The sequence below is a fragment of the Suncus etruscus genome, chromosome 13 (assembly GCF_024139225.1).
Source record: "Suncus etruscus isolate mSunEtr1 chromosome 13, mSunEtr1.pri.cur, whole genome shotgun sequence".
NCBI lineage: Eukaryota > Metazoa > Chordata > Mammalia > Eulipotyphla > Soricidae > Suncus > Suncus etruscus.
The window spans coordinates 23,517,753-23,541,187 of NC_064860.1; the positions used below are offsets into that span (position 1 = coordinate 23,517,753).

Consider the following 23,435-nt stretch of genomic DNA (forward strand, 5'->3'; position numbering starts at 1 on the left):
TGTTTTTGTTTTTGCTTTTTGGGGTCATACCCAGTGACACTCAGGGGTTACTCCTGGTTATTTGCTCAGAAATTGCTCCTGGCTTGGGGGACCATATGAAATGCCAGGGGATCGAACCGTGGTCTGTCCTAGGCTAGTGCCGGCAAGGCAGACACCTTATGCCCTGCGCCACCGCTCCAGCCCCTTATAGGAGAAATCTTAAATATGACATCCTGTCTCAGCATTTTTTTATGTTGCATGAAGTTTCTGCTATTTCCATGAATGTTTTATAATATAAAATATTGTAACTTGGTATTCTAATCAAAGAATATTATTAGAATGACTCAATAATTGAACTTTGCTCAAATTAGTATATATTAAAACTATATACCAGTTACGACTATAAGAATAAATGGAAAATAATTTATTTAGGAAGTAACAACATTCTTAATATCCTCTACCCACTGACTCAGAGCTGATTAATACTTTACAAACCAGACATGTTTAGCTGGCAGCCTGGCTCAGAAGAGTTATCTCATTACTGCCCCATTATTATGTTAGCCCTTTGCTCAAAAACTGATTAGTGAGCCAATTAACTACCCTCTCATTAATGTACAGGAACTCAGAAAGGTGGTGTGTTTGCCTTTTACAGATGTTTCCCACTGGAGTCATGTATTTTGAATATCATGAGAATTAAGTGCAGAATAAAGAGAGACTGTTCAGTCTTCAATCTTAATATCAGTTAAAAAAACACTCAACAATTTAGGTAAAGACTGAAAGAAGAGGAAATGTTTTTTTTTTTTCAAAGAGTCCTTTACTTAGGGTACATTATGTCTGTGCAACATTTAATGAACCTTCTTTTCCACTAGAACAGAAGTTCTGAGAGGATAGGGTTTTATCTTTGTGTATGTTGGAATCCAGGCATTAAGAATTGTGCTTGGCATGTAATAGATGTTCAGTTATCAATTACTAAGTAAATAATGAAAAGTTGACAAGATGCTAGTTTTTAATGACAGACCTTATATGATTTTCACTTTCAGAGAACTCTCAGACTAAAAGGGAAACAAAAAAAAAAACCAGATATAATCCAATGGGTAATAAATTATTTTGATACAGATGTAAGGAAGAATATGAGATAAAATGATTCTAAGCTTGATGTTGAGGTAGGGTCAAAATAAACTTTTTAAGTAGCAGCAAATTAGATTTTCTAATAAGTTTTAGGAGCTCAGTAAGACAAATAGTAAAATTTCACAACAGTAAAAATAGCACAACTTCATCAAAAGAACTTCTTTATTTTTTTATTTTAAAGGCTATGCAAATCATAACAATATCACACCTCATATTTGTGAAAATAGCCTATATTAGAAAGACAGGAAACCAGTGTTGGAGAGTAGGTGGAGAAAAAAGACTCCATGTACAATTAGTGGGAATATAAATTGTTCATTCTTAGCCATTACAGAAAGCAGGAGGAAATTAATTTGACAGTAAACATTGCCAAAAACTTAAAGTAGTCATTCTGAATAATTCAGTTATCCCATTTATGGATATTTACTTGAAAATCACAAAACATCAATTGAAAGAAAAATATGTATCTCTATGCTTATTGCAGCATTCAGAAACAAACACAGTTCTCTCAAGCACATAATTTAAAAAGATGTGATATATTTCTGTGTGTACAGTACACACAGTGGAATACTGCTTGATATAAAAATATAAAAATAGATTTCTGCCATTTGAGGGCAATGATAGTCTTAGAGGTTACTATTCTTAAATAAAATAAGACAGATGGAGATAGACATACATATATACTGTAGCCATTCAAATATGGAATAAAGAAAAATATGGTGAACTAAATAAACAAACTAAGGAAAGCAAATGCCCAAGTACACTTTTAGAGTATAAAACCAGAGTAGTGGTTACCAGAAAGAATGGGAGGAAAGAGAATGGTTAAATCACAAAAAAGGATCAAATGTATTGTGACAAGATCAAATTGTATTTTATGATAAAATTCATGTAGCAGATATTGACTTATAGTTATGAAGAACTGATACATGTTCTAATACAAAGTTACTATAATAAAATTAGTTTAATGGTCCTATAGCTTTGGTCTCAGTGCTCTATTTGAGGGTATTTAGTTGTTTCCAGAGGTACCACCCAACAATCTTAGAAGTCAAAAAGAAAGTAAAGTTTATTCTATTAATAAATAGAATCTCCAAATTTCTTGAACTACATCTTGAATCCAATTTAATCCTATACAGAAAATAAAGTCATTTATTTGGGATGAAGAGATAGCACACTGGGTAGGATTCTTTTTTTATTTTTAAATTTTTATTGTGACCCAGGTGAATTACAAATCTTTCACAGTAAAATTTAAGGTACATAGTGACACTAAATCAAGACCATTCCCACCACCAGTGTTGTCCTCCTTCCACCCCTGTTCCCAGCATGCAAATAATATGGAACACTTCACAAATTTGCATGTTATCCTTGTGCAGGGTCCATACTAATCTTCTCTGTATCCTTCCAATTTTAGTAAGCAAGCACTGGGTAGGATTCTTGCCTTGCATGCAGTCTGCCCCTATTCAATCCCCAGAACCACAGATGGTCCACTAAGTTCCTCCAGGGTTATCATTGAGTGTAAAGTCAGAAGTAAACTTGAACATTTCCAGGTGTGATACTCCTTACCTACAGAAAAAAATGAAGAAAAATTTAGTCATCATTTAAAATTTGTTCATCTTATTTTTGTCACCATGATTTTCAATTTTCAATACTGTCAATGATAGGGTTTCATGCATACAATATTCCAATACCATATCTCTGACCATATTGATTGCTTCTCTCTACTAGCTTTAGGGTTCCCCATTCATCCTTCTTCCCTCAACTCTCTTTGCATCCCATATCTCACTCCCGTAAAAGACTACTTGGATATTAAAAAAAGATAAAGCCATACAATTTGCTACTACTTAGGTGGAATTGGAGGGTACAACCTTTTATCAAAAGCATTACCGGAAGCCTATTGCCTATTACAAATTTCACAAGGGAAATTGTTCGTACAACACAGATGTTTGAGCTTCCACGGTTCTGATATTCAAACACAGACATGATAACTCAGATGGAAGAGCAAATCTTTAGGAAAGAGTATCTGAAAATAGCATAGCCAAGGTCATTAATGACAGTGAGAAGAGAGACTAAGAAACTTGCTCTAAGTCTTGCAAGTAGTCAATAGCAGAATAGGAATATGAACGTTTTTATCACTTACTCTGGAACCCAGAACCTTACTTGCCACTATATTTTGTGAGCAGTGTTAGTTAAATGCCCACTCATCTTATTTTTCTCTAAAAGTATTGTTCCTGAGGAAACAAGTTACCCAAAGACTTGGTATCCTGAACTCTATCAATGGACAACTATACTTTAAATATTTTCATAAAAATTTTTCTTATTTTGTAACTTTACAGTTCTTTCAGTCAGAAGTTCCAGGCTGCTGTATAGAAGCCACTGCTCTGGAAGTAATGCCAATGCTCCTCATCTGTTACCATGTGAGACAAACAAGGAGAAAGGACTTCATTCCCAGCCTAATTTTCCAAACTTGCTGCAGAGTTAAAATAAATCTACTTTCATTTCAAGCACACCTTTTTAAAATCTACCATGCCTGGGAACTGAACAAAACATCAATTGTTGAGTTATTATGGAATCCCCAAAGGGCCGGGGTCCTTTTATTTATTTTTTGTTTGTTTGCTTTTGGGTCACACCCAGCAACGCTCAGGGGTTACTCCTGGCTCTATGCTCAGAAATTGCTCCTGGCAGACTCGGGGGACCATATGTCATGCCGGGATTCGAACCACTGTCCTTTTGCATGCAAGGCAAATGCCTTACCTCCATGCTATCTCTCCGGCCTTTGGGGTCCTTTCATTTTTAGCTTTCAGGACGTATAGTATCTTTTTCTGCTTTCCACTATAAATCACAGAAGCTTTCATCATTACTAAGATTTAAATTTAAGTAGTTCCAAAATCAATTTCAATGGAAGGCTGGAGTTATAATACATCAGACACAGAGTTTGATTTTTATGTGTCAACCCCTAGTTTGATCTCTGGACCCACAATGGTCCCCAAACTGCACCAAGAGAAATCATTGAGCATAGTCCCAAACAAAACAAAGCAAAACTAACAAAGATATTTCAATGATTTTTTTTTTCTCTTTGGGAAATGAGGAGTAAGAAGAGTTTATTTGAATTTTTCTTTTGCCAATGGTACAAGAAGTGTAGCTTGCATCTGTATCATTATTGAGTTTGTTACAGACAATTCTATGTCCTAGTGGAGAGAACTTCTTGTTTCCCAAGATGAGAGTTTAGCTCTGAGTCTGTGCAATATTATCATTAGTTAAATAGATCCAGTTGGATTTAGCCCATTAGATGAGTTGGTCATCTGTATGGCCACCAGATACTTCTCTTGGGACTTTCTTTCAACATCTAGAGAAAGAATTCGAGGAAAGAGCTAGAGCTACACCACTTAGTTCACTTCCCACCTCCTCATCTGTGACCTTAAACAAATTGCTGAATCTCTGGGTACTAATGGCTCCTTATCTGTGAACTTTCCCAGCTGGTTATTATGGGAACTGAATCACCTACTGGGTCAGCAATGTGAAGTAGCCACAACATAAGTGATTGGCAAGTGGCCAAGCTAAATGCTGGCATGGTTGCCAAAGAAGCATGCATGGCTTACCACTTACTAGCTTGTGGCAAGATAGTGTCATCAAATAGATTTTTGTGAGGACATCTGCAGTGGTGAGAGAAGAACCACAAGTTAATTACAGTGTTGAAGATAGATGATTTAGGCTTCAGAGGGGAAGATTTGTGCATCTAACATTCAGGATATTTGAGATGAGAGAAGGATAAACTATTAATGGTATTATGCTATAGAAAGGATTATAACTTAAAGATGTCCACCAGCTATTTTTTATTTAACTGAATAGAAAGTGAGTGAACCAGAGAGATAGTATAAGGATTAAGGCACTTACCTTGCATGCAGCCAACACGGGTTCAAATCTCCTCCAACACATAATGTTTCTCAAGCAGCACCAAAAGTGATCTCTGAGCATAACCAGGTGTGATCCACCACGTCTTCCGACACACACAAAAACACATACACTGAGAAAATGGGAAAGTTGAGGCCAATAATACAGAATGTAGAGGAGAGCTTGGGTAAGCTGTTCTCATGATATTTTAATACACATTGAACTTGGTCCACATATTGAATGAATGCACAAATGCATTAGCTAGCAAATGTAGACCAAGTTTTCACTGTGTTTCTTAAACATTTTTTATCATTGGAAGGGGGCTAAAGATCTCTCCTGTTAGTGAAGTAGAAATTGGAGCTAAGTTGAACTGCGTGTATGATTTTTTCATATCTAAGCTTGGTTGATATATGTTTCTCATTAGTTTCTGTTGATTTATTCCTATGCCTTTGGAATATGTTAAATGTTGTATAATAACTCCCAACCCCCCCATTGAAATAGATCTAGACATCTCAGTGGCTGAAATTCTTTGATAAGAAGGCTTATGTGTGAGAGGGATTAAGAACGAAAATGGCTAACAAAGATTTGCTTTGGCACAGTCTGTGCTCCATGCTGTACTGGCTGCCAAGAGTTAGCTTTCTTGAGGCTGGTTCCCAGTTGTCATGGTCTGTCACCCTGGAAAAGTGGCCACCACAAAGACAGAAGGTGGAGGAATTCTTCTAGAAATCACTCAGATCCTAACTATGGCCCAGGAAAAGCAAGACTATTTCTGGGCCTCCAGCCGGAAGTGCTCTGGGCTCTCAGGCTTTCCTTCCAGAACCCAATGATATTAGTGGTAACAGCTACTTCTATTAAATTAGCAAAAATGTTCACCTGTTCTCAGAGGTCATTAACTATTAAGTGAGCAAAACTAGGACAGCTTTCTAAATGACGAAAAAATACAAAGGCAAAGGGATTTGAATAATCATTGGCATTGGGGACCATTGAGTCAAGTAGACACATGTATTTCTAGTTCTCTTGTTCAATTGTTATTGCTTTGTTACATCTCTTGGGGTGACTACCTGGATTGATCTATCTGATAGTTTCTGTTGGATCCCATGCTCATATAAATAGCAGAGACAGGAAATCAGTGTTTTCCATTTTTTCTCCTCTAAATTATGAATTCTTTGACAAGACTCCATACAACCTGCTGACTATTAGTTTACTACTCCTTCCCCAGATCCTTTTCAAACTCCTCATTGTGGCCAATCTGAGGATAAGATCCATGAGTGGTGGGCAGTAGTGATAGTGTTCCTTCATCCTTTTCAAGAACTGTTATAAAGTAGACATAATATAAAACTTGCTATGTCAAACAATTCCAAGTGTCTGACACAGTACAGTTAATTGCACTTGCAATGATTTGGTAATCCTTAACTCCATTTTGAAAACTTTGTAATCACTCCAAAAGAAAACATTTAAAACTAACTCATCATTCTCTCCTCTGAACTCTCTGGTCACTTTTCATCAGTTTTTTTCTCTACGATTTTGCTTCTTAGAGATGATGCATGAAAGTATCATCACAAAATATTTCTGCATTAGTGTCTGGTTTCATTCACTTTGCATATCGCTTTCATGCTATCTTCTGTGGTAGCCTATATCAGAACTTCCTTTCTTTTTTTGAACAAGTAAATTTCATTCAGCATAAGTTCATGGAGTATCCCCATATTCAGGTTCTGTAATATAAAAAGGAAGATAAATAGCCCTTGGTGTACTCATGATGTGCTCATGATGTTCCCAGGGCAGAACGAAGGATGGACTCAGAGAGGCCAGGAAGCAACCAAGTAAATCAGTCATTGTTTGTTGTACCAAGGCTGAGCATGTACTCAGTGAAAATTAAGCATGCACATAGAGTTCAGAAATGCCTTAAAATTAAGTGGATTTTATGTATTAAATAATTGGACTTAGGGAGAAGTCATAGTTGGTTAGCTGAGCATCTGAAGTTCAGACCACCCAGTTTACATTACTGTTTTTACTCCACCATCTCATTTCTTTCCATCAAGCTGATCACCATATACATGTATGGTGGACAGGCTCTGAATCTTCTTTGAAGAGCTCAAATACCTTGTCCAAATTCCTACCCTAGCACCTTCTTTCCCCCAGTGTTTCTGTAATATATTTGGACAGACCTGGGTACCTTGCCCATTGATTTGGATTCTTAGGTTTCATCCTATTGTCTTGCAAGGCCTCTTTGCCCAGAGTGTACTGAGGGTAGGAGGCATCCGGGATGAAGGTAGGGTCTGTGGACCAGGAAGAAAGGATTTGATGAGCAACCCCAAATCAATGCTACTTCCGGCTATTAATCTACTCCTGGGGTCTCCATATAAGCTTTCAGAGTCTGAAAGGACTTAACCAAATCTTCTCTTACTAATATTTCATTTCTCTGAGGTTTACACACTGCTACTTACATTGACTTCTTTTCCTTTTGTGGTTAAAGGTTTTATTTCTGGTATTATTTCTGATATTTTCCACATGCCCCTGGGAGAATATTTTACTTTTCAAAAACATATAAAAGAGACATAAAAGTTACATAATTCTACTATCTAGAGATTTATGATATATCTTTTATTTTTTCAAACAATTTATACATAGATGAATATGTATATACATCAATATAACATGTCAACAGACATAGATTACAAGCTCTGTAATTTTATTTTCAGTAACTGAAGTTACCAGTATGCAAATAACAAAATCTTGATCTCAAACTTGATCTCAAACCTTAATCTCAAACTCAAATGGGTTTTCATAGTCAACCTAGTAACTGGAATCCACTCAAGGTTTTTTTCTGGTAGATGCTATCCATTTCAGGACACACTGGTGGGTGATTAGAGTATGTATCTTGTCTCTCACAATCCTTAGCCACATCTTTATCATCTATGCCAAATCAGCATCCTGCACTACTTCTCATCATTGACCCAATACAATGGCTCCTGGGCCATCATTATTGGCATTCTAAGGCTGGTTGGATCTTTTGACTGGCATGCCTGGCTCTCTGCCAAAAACCTTATCAAGGTTTACTGGGAAAGTGGCCTCAGATCATTGGTATAGGTGCTTTATACCCCAGTACCGAGGTGTTTCTACCAGGGTGTGAGCTGAGTGGCCTCTGCCTGGGGCAGCTAAAAAGCCCCATACTGTCAAATTGCCCTATCTGATCAATGATTTCTATCCCTCCTTTTATCTCCCAACTGCAGCAAGCCTAGCTCTCTTCCTGCCCTTCTTTCCATCCCCAGTTTGTGCCCCTCATGCCCCCTGCTGGGAATATTGGTTCTGATCCAGACTGTGGTTGTAATTATGTTGGGTGGGGCTGATGTAATGGAACCCTGACCAGGGCTTCCCTATCTGATCATTAGATCTGTACCCTATAGGACCCCAGCCTTGGAAGTCAAATATTTATGTTTGGGAAAAAATCTCAAACTCATTATCTCTCCAAGCTTTGTCCATTTTAACCTTCAAAGTCTAAAAATGTTCAATACATAAGTTGAATTGAGTTGATACCAAAAAGAAGTCAAATAGTTCATAAAATAGACAGTGTGGGTGAGGGTCAGACCTCTAGTAGAAGGAGGGGGAAAGGGTAGGGTTTATGCTTTACTTGCCCTTGTAGGGAATGCATCAGCCCCTGTGGGCATCAGTGATCTCAGACCAGTGAACTCCAGAGTCTGCTCTAGTGACAGTCTAGTAACAATTATGTCATGCTCACTGCTTTTTTTGTGTGTCTCTTATCCACCTTTCCCAGAGCTTGCACACTGGTCACCACTATTTTTGGTGCCAATAAAACATTCCTTGAGGGAAAGCACTCAGTGGCACATTGTGTCCCCAGAGAGTTGGCTAGGGAGGAGGTTAATGAGGTATTTCCATGGACTTCACTGAAGCGTGAGTTTGACTGTTGTCAAATTGGACATTAAGTACTTACAAGATGACTTGGTTAATGAGAAGTTAAAGTCACTGTGGCCAGAGGCTGTCTTCAAATCCTTACTCATGACTCCCAGGGGCCACAGTAAGATATTCACACAAGCCACTAAGGCAGTGAGGCAGTGAGGTTGTCCCCATAAAGGCAACCCTGCTTTACAAGAGGAAAATCTATGTAGGTACTAGGTAGAGGGTATATTGACCATGTAGGAAGAGGGTGATGAAGAACTATCCCCCTTTTGCAGACTCAGCTTTGCCCACCATTTGAACACACACCAAACAAACTAGGAAGGCACAGATGGACTACTGAATAGGATTTCGGGGAGGGGGAGGGGATGGGAAGAGTTTGGGGATTTCTGATAGAGGAAGAGACTGCCACCAAGTTTCAGACATAGCCAGATACTTGAAATTCATGTGGCACAGCACACTTATCTTCTGAGGTGTGACATGTGACTCTTCTGTCGTCGGCAAGTTCACCCTCTGAATCAGTGACACATGCTCCAGTAAACATCAAGTGACAGCTCACAGTCACTCACCCACCCAGGGTTCCTGGAGCTTTTCCAGCCGTTGGGAATGAGACCATGTAGATAAACTCTGTTGGGCACATCATGTGCCAACGGCGATCCAGACTAAGACATCAAGGCAATTTCTGGACACGTTGCTGTGGAGGAACAGATGGCAGAGAAAAAAGCTCCAGGAACCATGGGAGCAGGATTCTAAGTGACAGCTTCCATCTTCCAGTGGCGGATCAGGGACTTGCATTACTGTCAAAAAGGAGGATTTGTTCAAAAAATGACCAGGGCGAGGGGAAGTTGGATGTGCTTTAACAAGGGCACTGGTAATGGAGGCATTACTGCCATTGGGACATCAAAGTTATATTTTGGATGGGGTTATAGCAAGGGATGACTTTGTCCCAATTTAGTATCATATTATCATGGGACATGGCCTCCCAGGTGACAACAGTTTTAGCACTAAAAAGAATTTGTGTCGGGGTCAGATGCATCCCAGCTCTCTCTGGCTCAGCTGAGCACATGTGGAAGAGGATTGAACAGGAGCTGTGCTCTACTGAGTCCAAAGATAGAGGAAACAAAGTGAAGACTGCAGCATGCTGGAGTGTCCACCACATCATAGGTTGTAACATACAGAAAAGCTGAGTACTTCATACCCCAGACCCTACTGAGCTCCAGAAAGGAGCAACTGAGCTCCAGCCCTGGTTATCTTGGATTTGTGTGCTGAAGAGATCCATTGGGAACTTAGGACTCAGGGTCAAATCACTTCTATGGAGTTAACCTGGGATGTGGAGGCTACTCTGGAATTTCTCAGGAGAAAATGAGCAATAACCAAAACTTGTCAAGTAAACTCAGCTTTGCAGGCTTTGGGGGAATAGCTCAGTGGCTCAGATCCCATTCTAGCAGGTGTGAGTTGAGTTCACATGAGCTGAGCACAATCTTAGCATCTTTGTCTGTGATCTACAGTGCCTCTAGCTTTTTCTAGCCACAACACATGCAAGCACTGCTCCTCAAGAAAGGATGCCCTTAAGACATGTCCTAGCACCTCAGCCTGGAAATGCAGCTCATGGAATATGAGCCTTGACACATACTGTTGCAAGCCAGTGTGCCAACACCATAACCTGACTTGTGAGTCTGGAAAAACATCAGAGCCAGAAAGGTGTGTGAGTGTTCATCTTCACAGAAACAACAGTGATGAGGGGCTGGAGCGATAGCACAGTGGTTAGGGCATTTGCCTTGTATGTAGCCAACCCACGTTCATCCGGGTTTGATCTGTTCTCCTATAAGGTCCCCTGAGCCTACAGGAGCAATTTCTGAGCCCAGAGCCCTGAGTAACCCCTGAGCGACACTGGTTGTGGTCCACCAACCCCTCCCAATCAAAAAAACAGTGATGAATGAAAGAGAAGGAGGACATTTATAAACTAATCAATGTTAGAAAATTAATTGTCTAGAGCTTTTGACAAGAGTCAAACCAAAGAGTATCAAGGCAGGCAGATAAAAGTCACAGACCAAGATGGATATCACTATCAACCTTTGCTTCCACGAAGACTAGGAACTCAAAAAACAAACTCTGGTTTGTTTTCTCAGCTGTCTTTCTTCCCTTACTCTACAAATGTGAGGCATAAATGCATTCTGTTGTGGAGAAAAGGCCCCCTAGTGATCAGGTTTTGGCAGGAAAGGGAGAAAAGTTTCCCTTAGTAGGGGAGAAAAGTGATTCACAGAAGCTACAGCTACTGTAATACAAACAAATGTCAAGCCTCAAAGACTAGCCAGAGAATTTGGTCTAATAACAATGTAGAGATACCCATGCCTTCACTGAAGATGCTTAAAAATCAGGCAAGAAAGCAAATCAAGCCATGGAAGTTGGTTCTTAAAAGGCACCAATAGTTCCATCTCACCTCAAGTCGCATTCTATAATGCAGGGTGTCAGCTGTCATTTGTGAATTCAGGTTTGTGTTTGGGCTACCTGGATTAGAAACAAAAAAAAAGTTTTTCGTAAGTGGTGTCTTTTATTGAGAGAAAATTTGTATCCTTAGTTAGCACTTGATGAATATCTCTTGTATATCTACCAAATTCATTAAGGCTGATTCCTCCTTTCTCATGGGAAAACTCTAGACTTTGATCATTATGTACCATATGTAGAGAGGCAAAAGCAGTTTTTGTTTGATTTTTCATTTTTTCCAGTTATTTATTTACTCTTTGTAGTGGTGGAGATCAAGTTCAAAATTTTTTGTGGGCCTGGAGAGATAGCGCAGCGGCGTTTGCCTTGCAAGCAGCCGATCCAGGACCAAAGGTGGTTGGTTCGAATCCCAGTGTCCCATATGGTCCCCCGTGTCTGCCAGGAGCTATTTCTGAGCAGACAGCCAGGAGTAACCCCTGAGCACCGCCGGGTGTGGCCCAAAAACCAAAAAACAAAACAAAAAAAAATTTTTGTGGCTCATCTCGATCCTCAAGTGTAATTCTCACGTATAATATTGAATTCCTTAAGAAGGATGGAAAGACCAATTTCTCTCTTGATTGATCTATTTTTGATCAGCTACATCCTCTCAGAATGGTCCCCCAATTACAGAAAGGACAGGTTTTTTTTCTTATCTGTGAGATATTTAATTGGGTCAATACTTTTCAACACTCTGGCCCTAAAAGTGCATGCAGTATTTTCTGATTCTCTCTGATCATGTAGTCCAACTTATTCATGGCAAATTGAAGTGAAGAAAACACACCAAACAGTATGGGGGACAAGTGCCAATTTAGAGATACATTATTAGTCAAGTAACAAAATATGTGCTGGAAGTTTAAAGCTATATATGATTATTTTAAGCTTTTAAGGCAAACATCAAGGTATACTCTTTATAAAATAAAAGACCCCCAATATAGGTTTATTAATTTTGGGGGGGGAACTATAATCAATGATGCTCAGAGACTACTCCTGACATTGCATTTGGGGATCAATCCAGGCAATGCTCAGGAGACTGTATGTGGTAACAGAGATCAAACCTGAGTTGGCTGTGTGCAAGGAAAAAGTCTCACCTGCTGTACTATCTCTCTGATGTACAATAAAAGGTCCCATTTTAAGGGTAGAGTTAGATGAGCTGAAACAAATACCCACCCTCATAAATGACTCTTCGATAAATATAGACAGCATTTCCATAATTTTAAAGGTTTGCAGGGATTCCCAGTAGGTTTCATACTCCCCATAGGAAATTGCTGATTGGAACTGTACATGTGACTTGGTTCAGTGCCAAATGAAGGACAAGATTCATCTCCTGCCTTAAACACAGCCTTACAATAATAGGAGGGAAGACAGACCCCTACTCAAGTATGATGGCCCATGCCCAGACAGTCAGGAATGCTGACAGTTTTGGATGGTGAAGACCCATGCTCCTTCTGCCACAAATTCTACTTTTAACTTTCTGGCCTGGATTTTTCTCCTGTAACATGAGACACTTGAAATACTTTCTTGCGTAGAACCTGGCATTTCACATCTAAGGAGTGTTTCCTCTCTCTCTCTCTCTCTCTCTCTCTCTCTCTCTCTCTCTCTCTCTCTCTCTCTCTCTCTCTCTCTCTCTCTCTCTCTCTCTCTCTCTCTCTCTCACACACACACACACACACACACACACACACACCACATCACCACATGTGTGCACCATTTCCTGGAAGTCTTCAGTTACGCCACTTCTCTCACTAAACACACATGCTTTTATCCAGGTTAATTTTTATAATGTTTAGCATATTAGGCTCACCTCATCAGAAGCAATCATTGGAATTTTATTTCAGTCTATTTACATAATTTGAAGTAATTTGTAGGAGCAACTTTTGAGCTCAGTTTTGGGAATTATGTTAATTTCTGTTTTCTAACCAGCAAATAGCTCCAGGAGATTGTCCTCAACTATCCATCATCTCCCCTGGTGGCTGGTCTTCTGTTCCCAAAGGTGACTTTCCACCAGTTATATTTCCAGAAAGTGAGAACTACACAAGCAGGGAAGGAGATAGGGAATGAGGCCCAAGAGACTCTTGCACTGGGCTCCCTGCTGGCAATGATAGGCCAGAATTCAATGCATAAGTGGTCAGTTATTGAAATGTTGTAGCATCTATGACCATCAGTAAACAGGACTTCTCAAATGAATTCCTAAGGAACTAATTACCTAAGAATTTTGTGCAATATTCAATTCACAGACAGTAGATCTATTTTTTTTTACACTTTTTTTTATTTGTGGGCCACATCCAGTGACACTCAGGAGTTACTCCTGGCTATGTATTCAGAAATCGCTCCTGACTTGAGGGACTATATGGGATGCTGGGGGATAGAACCGCAATTCATTCTAGGCTAGCACGGGCAAGGCAGATGCCTTACCACTTGCACCATCCACTGCTCTGGCCCCAGTAGATCTATTTTAGAGACTGAGATTTTGTGTTCCTGACACATTCCCAGGGGCCATGGCTGCTTTGGTGGAAGGGACACATGGGATGGGTAATTGGAGTGGTGTGGCATTGGAGACTTTGCTTTTTTTGGGTAGCTGCCCACTAACCACTCTTCTTCCAGTTTTTTGTGTAATTAATGCTCAGAGTTTAGCAACATTGAGGCCTGTGTTTCCTAGAAGCCGAGTATAACATCAGCTCTGTGTCAGAAAGTCACTGAAAAAGCACATTTTCTATAGGCAGCCAATCCAATCCAGAAGTCTGGAGAACATGCTTTGTTCTTTGGATTCTCAGGAAAATAGGAAAGTCATCTCCCACCTCTAGCTTGAAAGGCCCTCTCCTGAAGATACTGTTTCCATCACCATTCTGGCCTCCATCAGCTTTGGGTTTCTCTACCTGGAAACCTCCATCAGGGAATTTAGCAGCCCACTCAACATGACTACAACTTCAATCAAATTTCTGTCCTGACCTTGCTGTTCAGAGATACAGTTTTTGGGGTGGTTTTTTTTATTTTCTCCTCTCACATTCTATTCATTGGTTTGTAGATTTCTGAAAGCAATCTTTGTTCCATCAATCACATACCAGGGCGACATATTATTTTTATCACCTAAAACAGGCAGAGAGTGAACCTTAGAGCAGATTTATGTGTTGTGGGTTTATTTATCTGCAGGGGCACCCGAACTCAATAGGCCTGTTGGGTTGACTGGAGAGGAGTGAAGTGGAGAATAATCATCAGACCATAGCCAGGGGAGTGAGGGAAAATGACATTTTGAAAGTTGTGTGAAGAGAATTGGCACATCAGCAATCACTGGAGAAGGCTGCCGTGGGATCAGCATTTTACAAACGCTCATTTTGAAATGAAATGGAGATGGATATGCCCAAGACACAGAGGACTTATTGGTGTCCTGAGCCTGTTTTTACTCAGCAAATATTAAAATTCCAATTATCAGAAATAATTGCACCTTAGGAATAGAGAATGGGTAAATAAAGAGAAAATTGTCCTGGAAAACGTAACATAGAGGGCAATTAGTGATCAAAAGACCCAAAATTGGCAACAAATTAAAGGAAATTTGAGATAAGTTGGAAAGAAAAGGATGTCCCTATGTTTCAGAGACTAGCAGAGAGAGGGAAGGACTTGTCACTCCCTAGGGAAGAAAATGCCCCAACGCTTAATTCAGCAAGATATAGAACACAGACAGAGAAGCCAGGCCTTGGGTACATTGGCTTGTCCCAAGGAGCACCATCAATTTATATTGATGACAATGGCGATGTATTGGAACTCTCTAGAAACTTAAGCATTCAGAGGAAAAGCCAGTATTGACATGTGGTTGAATTTCTGATTAATTCCCTGTCATCCTACCTCACATTGCTCTGTCCTTTACCATCATATGGAGACCCCTTTGATTTACTCTAGCCCAAACTGGACGAGCTTAGATGAATCTTTATTCAAACACTGCCATTGTGTCAGACACTGCCCCATCAGACTGTGAAAATATAGAAGTAACTTGTGGGAGAAAATGCATTTGGTCAAGGTGCTTTGTAAGCTCTACTTGATCAGAATTAATCCTCAGTGCTTATTCACTCAGAAGAGGCTCCCGACTTGATCTACATGTGAGAGGCTGTTCCACAAGTACAGTCTTACCCTCCTCAACGCTGAGTATCACAGGTTCCCCACATTGGTGTCATTGTCCAGAGGAGACCAAGTGCCCTAACAGGAGCAGCTAAACATGGATTTCCTGACTCATGAGGCATTTCCTCGGTTGTCTCTCATTGCCTTGAAATTTATAAGATTGGGTTTACACAAATGACACTCCTGACTGAGAAATTTTTATCAAGGCTGCAAGGAAAAGGAAAGAGTAGATCCACTCTGAGTGTGCTGATGTGGGGGACAGCTGCAGAATGGGGGCAGTCATCCTGGGGCCTCAAGGAGAACTCAGGCCAAGGGCAAAACTGAGCTGTACAGGGGTCACAGGGGAAAGCTGGGGATGTGGTGAATCCAAGTGTTTGGTTCTATGAGAGTGAGCTCTAAGTGCATGGTACTAGGCCATGGAGCCAGAAGGAGGCTATTCCAGTCACCCTGGCATCTTGCAGCCAGTGCCTTTGAGTCCAGCCTTCTCCATTTCTCACAAGGGCAGAAAGGTTCATTCAGCAAGGACTCTGCTGGTGTTGCAAATACCATTTCAACAAAACATGAAAGAATTATGCAAGGGAAACATTTTCCCCTGAGTTTCTTCTCAAAGTCTTATGTGTGGGGGAGAGAAATATGTAAGAAGAACAGAAAAAAGAAATAAGTAAACAGTGCAAATCAAACCAGTAGGCGAGCTTGCACATTCAAAGATTGCAGGGAGGAAAAAGGAGTTATTTCAGCTTTCTGTTGTTCTCTCTGAATGTTTCGTTTTTGTTCTTAATGTTTTCAAGTCACAGGCTTGTAAACTTGCCAATTCCCATGAGATGGCTTAGGTAGGATGCATTATCTTTTTACTTTTTTTCTTAGCTCCAGTTATTTTTTTCCCTGCCATTTAACTCACCATAACCTATTTGATCTGCAACTTCTGTGGCTTGAATTTTCTATCACCATCTGGATCTGTCGATTGTCCTTGAACATGACTAGGCTACTTCATTCTTCTGACCTGAGAATACCCACAATATAATAGGATGATCCTACTAATCCCATCCCATCCATTGCTTTTTTATTTCTTTATCTGTAAATAGGCAATTCCATCTTGCAACAGTGAATGTGTTCTTTTTCTGACTTGTTTTCTCCAGTCTTCCAGGCTAGGGACCTGGCTTTCCAAATTTGAGAACTGTGCTGATTACTAAAAAGAACTTTGCTGGGAGCAATATGCTCTGGCATCTTGTTTCCAACTTGCATGGCAGAATTCACAAACACAAATATAAAGAGGATTGAGTTAGGGGCTAGAACAGTTTGAAGTCACCTGAATATAATGGTAGCTCAGACTATGCTAAGGAGAAAGTGTCCGCCTATTAGAAAGCTTTATCCTTCAGTCACCTTCTGTGGATGGTTTTGGTTGGAATGGGGGGCTTGCTTTTGTCAGTTCAGCTCATTTTTCAACAGAAGCTGGTAGTTTTAATCTCACCTTTTACTGTTAGCTGCTCATCTTTTAGTTTTAATCTTATTTAATCTCATTTTTAGTTTTAATCTAAAATTCAAAAGTACTCAACTGCCACTCAACAGCTAGCTTTTCTGTCTTGTGGTGGCTGAGAAATGAAAGAAAGAAATAACCCCATTGTCCAGAAGCTAGTGTCCTTCTTAAGGAACTGGCACCCCTGTATTAGGTAACCCCTGCTATTCACCTGGGTAGCCCATTGATCAGCATGGATATTCCTGGGAATGTATTTGAATCTCAGACTTCAGCCCACAACTGCAGCATTAAACAAGAATTCAAAGTCTGCAGTAAAGTAGTGTTTGATATTTAGCCTAAGGATATCCATCCTGAGATGACCATCGCAGGCCTTACTGACTCAAGGACACTACATGTAATAAAACAGTCAAAAGCACGAAGTCATTTGTAGTCCCAGACCTCATCCCTCTTCCACTGTCCATCATCATCTTCTAGCCCTTTCTGGTCTCTGCAGATGGTCTGTGAATGCATTGCTTTTGCCTCCTACGCTGGTCAGGCATCCAACTTTATAGCAATAAACCACATCAAGGGCCCTCCCAAATCTCCTGCATTCATTCTAGAATCCTATTTGCTGTTCTGCTCCATTTCTGGCCCTTTAAAGCATATCACTGGCTTTCTTGCTTGCTTGATTTTTTTCCCCTTATTTTTCCTTATCCCTTTGCTTTCATTCTTTGAAGAACAACCCCATTTGGGATAGACCTCCGAATTAGACCTGTACTTTATATAGGTACTTTTAGTGTTCATCCTCTTGGCTTTCACACTATTCAAAGAACAGTATTGCCTGAGTCTGTGTTCTGTACAGATTCCTGTGCCCAAGGTGGGCAACTCTTCTCTTCCTACTTCTCAAGAATCTGGGATGAGACACTTTAATGTTTGCTTTGATGGGATCTGATAATTCACAGATAATACATAATAGGAAATGAAGTATGAGCTTTTCTCATGCTGAACCTCAAGAAAAAAATGACCATTTTTCTTTGGAAAATAGCTCAAGGTGACCATTTTTCTTTGGAAAATAGCTCAAGGTGACCATTTTGTCAAATAGAGCCAAATTGCAATGGACTGGAAGCTTACTATGCAGTAAGATAGAAAATGGTTTAAAGTGAGCAAGAGGTTAAATGAAACTTTTTAAAAAGCACTTGAATGAAGATAATCTTTTTGACATATGACCTCTGTGAAATTTATATACTAAACAATTATTTGTATTCATTTCTTGCCATCTTCCATCGACCAGTGAGTGGACAGTCTACTGCCTCACTTCTTCACCTGGTAGTGTGGAAGTCCTTAGTTTGGATGTTCTTATACTGAAAAGGATGCTCCCATTTTTGCCTTGATCTTCCTCTTCACATCTCCCCCACTCTCATCACCCATTCATTTGATGAGTAGCTATTGCACTCCCTTAAGTAATTACTTCTGGGAGTTGGAATGGCTAAGATGCATATGGTTCCTGCCTTCATTAGCACAGGAAAGACAGGCTTTAGATAAGGGGTCTCAAACTCAATTTACCTGGGGGCCGCAGGAGGCAAAGTCAGGGTGAGGCAGGGCCGCATAAGGGTTTCACAAAAAAAAGTCCTCAAACATCATTATTAACAATTTTAATAATTTCTTATGAACATGAGTAGAACATTGAGTGAAGATCATGAACAGTTCTTCTGAACATGACATCTTTTGCCTATTCCTTGCTGTCAGAGACTTGACAGTGCTTCTTCTCACAAATCTGAACCACATTTGGCTTTAGAAAGGAAGCAATTGAGACCCTCAGTATGGCTTGAAGATGATCATCATTAAGTCTAGACTGTACTTTGACTGATCGAAGTTTAATGTGGAAAATAACTTTTCACACAAATATGTGCTCCCAAAAAAGCACATGGTGCGCTTGAACATTCGGGAAAGCCCAGGTAAGCTGGGGGGCAATTCTCTCAAAAATTGCCCATGCATGTCTGCTTTTCCACTAATCTCCCTGAACTTGGCTTTGAGATCAGAGTTGCATTGCAGGTCAATGAGCTCCATTTGAAGTACAGGAGGGGCATCTTGCACATCAAAGGAAAAGGGGTCCACCAAAATTTGGAAAGTGGCTCTGTGCTTTTTGAAGTCTGCAAATCTGTAATCAAATTCCTTCTCTAGCTTAAAAATAGCATCAACATATTTCTCACCACTGAATGGTATGCCTGCATCCACAAGTTCCTTGCATGCTGGGAAATGGCAATGGTTTGCCTGAGAGATCTGGGATTTCCATAACACAAGTTTTGTGGAGAATGCTCTCATGTTGTCATAGGTGGCACTGATAAGCTGCCCCGGGCCTTGTAACATCTTGTTTAGTACATTCAGCTAATGTGTGATGTCAACAAGAAAAGCTAAGTCTATAAGCCATTTGTGATCACTCAACTCAGAAACAGCATTCCCATCCTTCTCCATGAAGGCTTTCACTTCTCTAAACTCAAAAAATCTTTTCAGGACATTTCTCCTGCTGAGCCAATGTACCTCGGTGAAATAGAGCACATTTCCATATTCTGACTTCATTTCCTCTAAAAAAAGCATGGAACCTCCTGTGCTTTAAGCCCCTGGATCTGATTTGGTTGATGCATTTCACAACAACAGACATCACATTGTCACACGGCAGGCATTTACTGCATGGATAATGCAGTGAAGAGCAATGGCCTTCTCTACACCCTCCTCTTCAAGTTTTTTTTTTTGAACAAGTGCCACTAGTCCATTTTTCCTCCCTGTTATCAATGGTGCTCCAACAGTTATTATTCCAAAAAAACTCTTCCATGACAAACCTGCATTCTCAATGGCATCACACAGATGCTGAAATATCTCATTAGCGGTGGTCTGACCATGCATTGGATTATTGTGAGCAGCTCCTCTGTCAATTCAAAATTGCAATCAACACCATGGACATAAATTGTGAGCTGTGCAGTGTCTGTTATATCTGTGCCCTTGTCAAGAGCAACTGAGTACGCATCAAAACATTTGGCTTTCTCACACAGTTGATAAAAAATGTCACTTGACATGTCAGAAATGCGCTCTGCCACAGTGTTGGCAGAAAGGCTGATTTTGCTAAACTGACCTTTCTTTTCCAGACAGATAATACTTGCAGCCTGTAACATGCATTTTTTTTTAACAAACTCTCCTTCTGTGAATGGTTTCCCTGCCTTAGCAATCATCTCACTAACCATGTAACTAGCTTTGACTGATGCAACATTCTCTTTGGTTGCTTTCTTGAAGAAATCTTGTTGCCACATTAGACATGCTTTAAGACTGGCAACCCGCTTGGCTCTCTCATTTCCTTGATATTTTGCACATTCCTCAGCCTGTTTAGTTGAATAATGGCGTTTCAAGTTGTATTCCTTGTGCCCTGCAACTTTCTCTGAGCAAATAAGACATGTGGGGATGTCCCTGTGCTCAACAAAGAAATACTGCATCTCCCACTTTTCCTGATATTGTCTGTGCTCGTCATCATTCTCTTCACTGCAGGCTTTGATGAAGTCATGATGAAGGTATGACAAAATCTAATTCTGTAATAAATTTCTCTCCCTTCTCTCCCTTAGGCCTCTGATAATGCAAGGGACAGCAAGCAGGAGCAGCGGAAATGATGTCTGTGGTAGGCGCAAATTATTCGCGATTATTCACTTGCCAAATATTCACAATAAAAAATCGCATTAGTAAGAAAAAAAATCGCAAAAAATTCGCATTAAACATTCGCATACCCCAAATGGAACTGCTCGGGGTATGCGAATGTTCAATGCGATTTATTTTTACTAATGTGATTTTTATTGCGATTATTCGGTAAGCAAATAATCGTGAATACTGCGATATTTGAAGGCCAGCCACAAAATGTTGTATGGAGGGCCGCAAATGGCCCGCGGGCTGCAAGTTTGAGACCCCTGCTTTAGATGCTTGACCACATAATTAATATTTCAATTTTAGGTTGAGTATTGGGCAACATAGTCATTGTAAAAGCAATTCATAGGAAAATCTGACTCTTGGAAGAATTCCCGAGTGATTTTCTTGAGTGATATTTAAAGACAATTTAGAAGTGTGGGAAGGACCGAAAATTCTTACGTTATGTCTCCCTGGGTGAGTAACAATGGGGTACCATTGTGTGAAAGGGAAGGGGTAAATGGTACAAAAATTTGAAAAGGACAGATTTCATGGAAATGTGATTGTCCTCTGAAGGACAATCAAGTCCCAATAGACCCTAAAGGGAGGAAACAAGAAAAGTGAATTAAGTGCTTCCTATCCCAACTTATTCTGTTTGCCTGTCATTGCCCCCTTATTTCATTGGTTAAAGCCAACTCACATTCAGGGAAGGGAGCTAGCCCTTTATTGGAGCCTGGGCAGGTCAGCTTTAGTGGCAGAGAGCAGGATGGAGACAGTCTGGAAAGACATAACCTTTTGAATTGAACATTTTGTCATTCAATCTAAGGGCAATGGGAAGTTGCCAAAGGATTTAGATCACAGTCATGTTCGAGTTTTAAAATGATCCCCCTGGCACCAGAGCAATAGTATAGGAGTTAAGTACACTTGGACTCTATGTGGCTTGCATTAATTAGATTCCTTAAACCTCATTTTGTCCCCTAAGTACTGATAAGAGTGAGCACAGTCAGGAGTAAGCTCTGAGCACCAATTAGTGTGCCCCCCAACAGTAAATAAAATGTTTATTCTGGAAACATGTTGGGAAGTGAGAAGATGCTGAGACATTATTTCAGTAGCAGAAGTATCCAGAGGAGATATGGTATGTGTATTTGGACTAGATAGTGGATAGTATTGAAACTGTGTCTACAAGCAAAATAGTGATCTAGAGGTCGATTGATTATGGGGAGTGTCGTATTGAACCTTGGTCCAAAATAATCTCTGTTTTTTTGGGGAGTGGGAGTTGGCACCTTTATAAAACGGTGACAGTGTCACCAAGTTTTAGAATAAGATTCTGCATGCACAGTTAGAACTAGTGAGTTTGATAATGGAATTTTGTGTTAAATATGGTATGGAGAATACTGGACATTCTATTGAGGGCCATCTGGGAAAGGGAAATGATTTCTTATCTCCTGGGAAAGTAAAGGTATTCAACACTGACAAGGGTAACTTCATCTGTCATATTGTAACATCAAACCAAGCATCTGTGAAGAAACTACTGTCAACTTAGTGGAAGAGTATTGGCTAATAAAATAAATTTCTGGTGCTAGAGGTTAGGACCTGTCAAACTTGCTTTTATTCTTTCTTTTATAACTGACTAAAGGCTTAAAGATATTGGGTCAACTACATAGTTTTCTATTGTCCTTTTTTGGGCTCTGCTTTTTTTAGGGGGGGGCCTCTGCTCTTATTTTTCTTCTTCAGATTTCTCTAAAAGCATAAAGTTTTAGAGTTTGAAAATTACTTTTAAAATCCATTTAGTTACAGCTACCAAACTCACTCCCTCAAGTACACCTGGATGCTTTTTATAGAATAAGTAAGTATACTTTTTATAGCATTCTTATGGTCTGCTTGAAGTCTTCCAGAAAAGGAAACACTACTTCTCACAATAGTGCGTTCCCATTACATTCTTTTGATGAGTTTTCAATAGGCCGATCTGATCCTTATCATTTCCATTTCTTCTTTTTTTTTTCTGACTTTCTGGAATAGCCTAGAAAGAAATTTAGTCCATTTTCTCTGATTGCCTTCCAGTTCTAAACTCTCAGTGCATGTTACTGCCTCCCACAGTTTTACATCTCTTGCCTGTCTGCCATGTTTCTAAATACCTCAAAAAAGACATTTTCCCAATGGGGTGTTCAAACCAGAAACTGTATTAGCTGAGATCCATCCAATGTCACGGGCAGTGGAATATATGTTTCAGTCACCACTCAAATATACTTCCTTTCACATAGGTCAGTTTTCTTGCCATAGACTGTCTTCTTTTATCATTGTCATGTCTCTTCACTGGGCCATGGGGATTCTGTGATGTTTGTTTGAATATTGTCATTTTATGTGGGTGACTAAATATAGCTAAATGTTTGTGACTTCCTAGCAAGCTTGCTGTCACCATCTTCTACATGATTGCCTGTTTTTTTTAGTTTTTTTTTTTCAGGGATTTTTTTTTAAGACTGAATGTGGTAATGTTGGGGAAGGGGAATTTCTAAGGAATGCCTCCAACATTCAATCCAAAATGAATTCTGGTAAGGTATAATCTCTGCGAAATGAGCTTGGCAGTTTTAATAACAAAGTTAGATGAAATATATTCTTATGCTTTTAAAAAACTTCATTTTTGTTTTTAATGCCTCCTCTCTCTCCCTTAAAAGACTTCTTTATAGACCCAATCTGTGTCTTTCTCAGTTCATTGGTTCTCTGTGGAAGATATTCCTGCTTAAGAGCCTCTTGTGTTTTTCAGCAAAAGGGAGAGCTGAGGAAATTGAGTCCTTTAGCAATGATGGTGATGGTGATGCTAAAGGTTACTGTTAGC

General features: G+C 39.8%; 1 protein-coding gene and 1 non-coding gene across 2 annotated transcripts in view; one reads left to right on the forward strand and one right to left on the reverse strand.

Annotated features, from left to right (window-relative positions):
* Positions 1–23,435, forward strand: part of SLC9A9 (solute carrier family 9 member A9) — a 564,963-nt gene that overhangs the window by 95,031 nt on the left and 446,497 nt on the right. The window lies entirely within an intron of this gene.
* On the reverse strand, positions 2,430–2,537 carry LOC126026826 (U6 spliceosomal RNA). Its single transcript, XR_007502040.1, has one exon. It is a non-coding gene; the product is annotated as a U6 spliceosomal RNA (small nuclear RNA).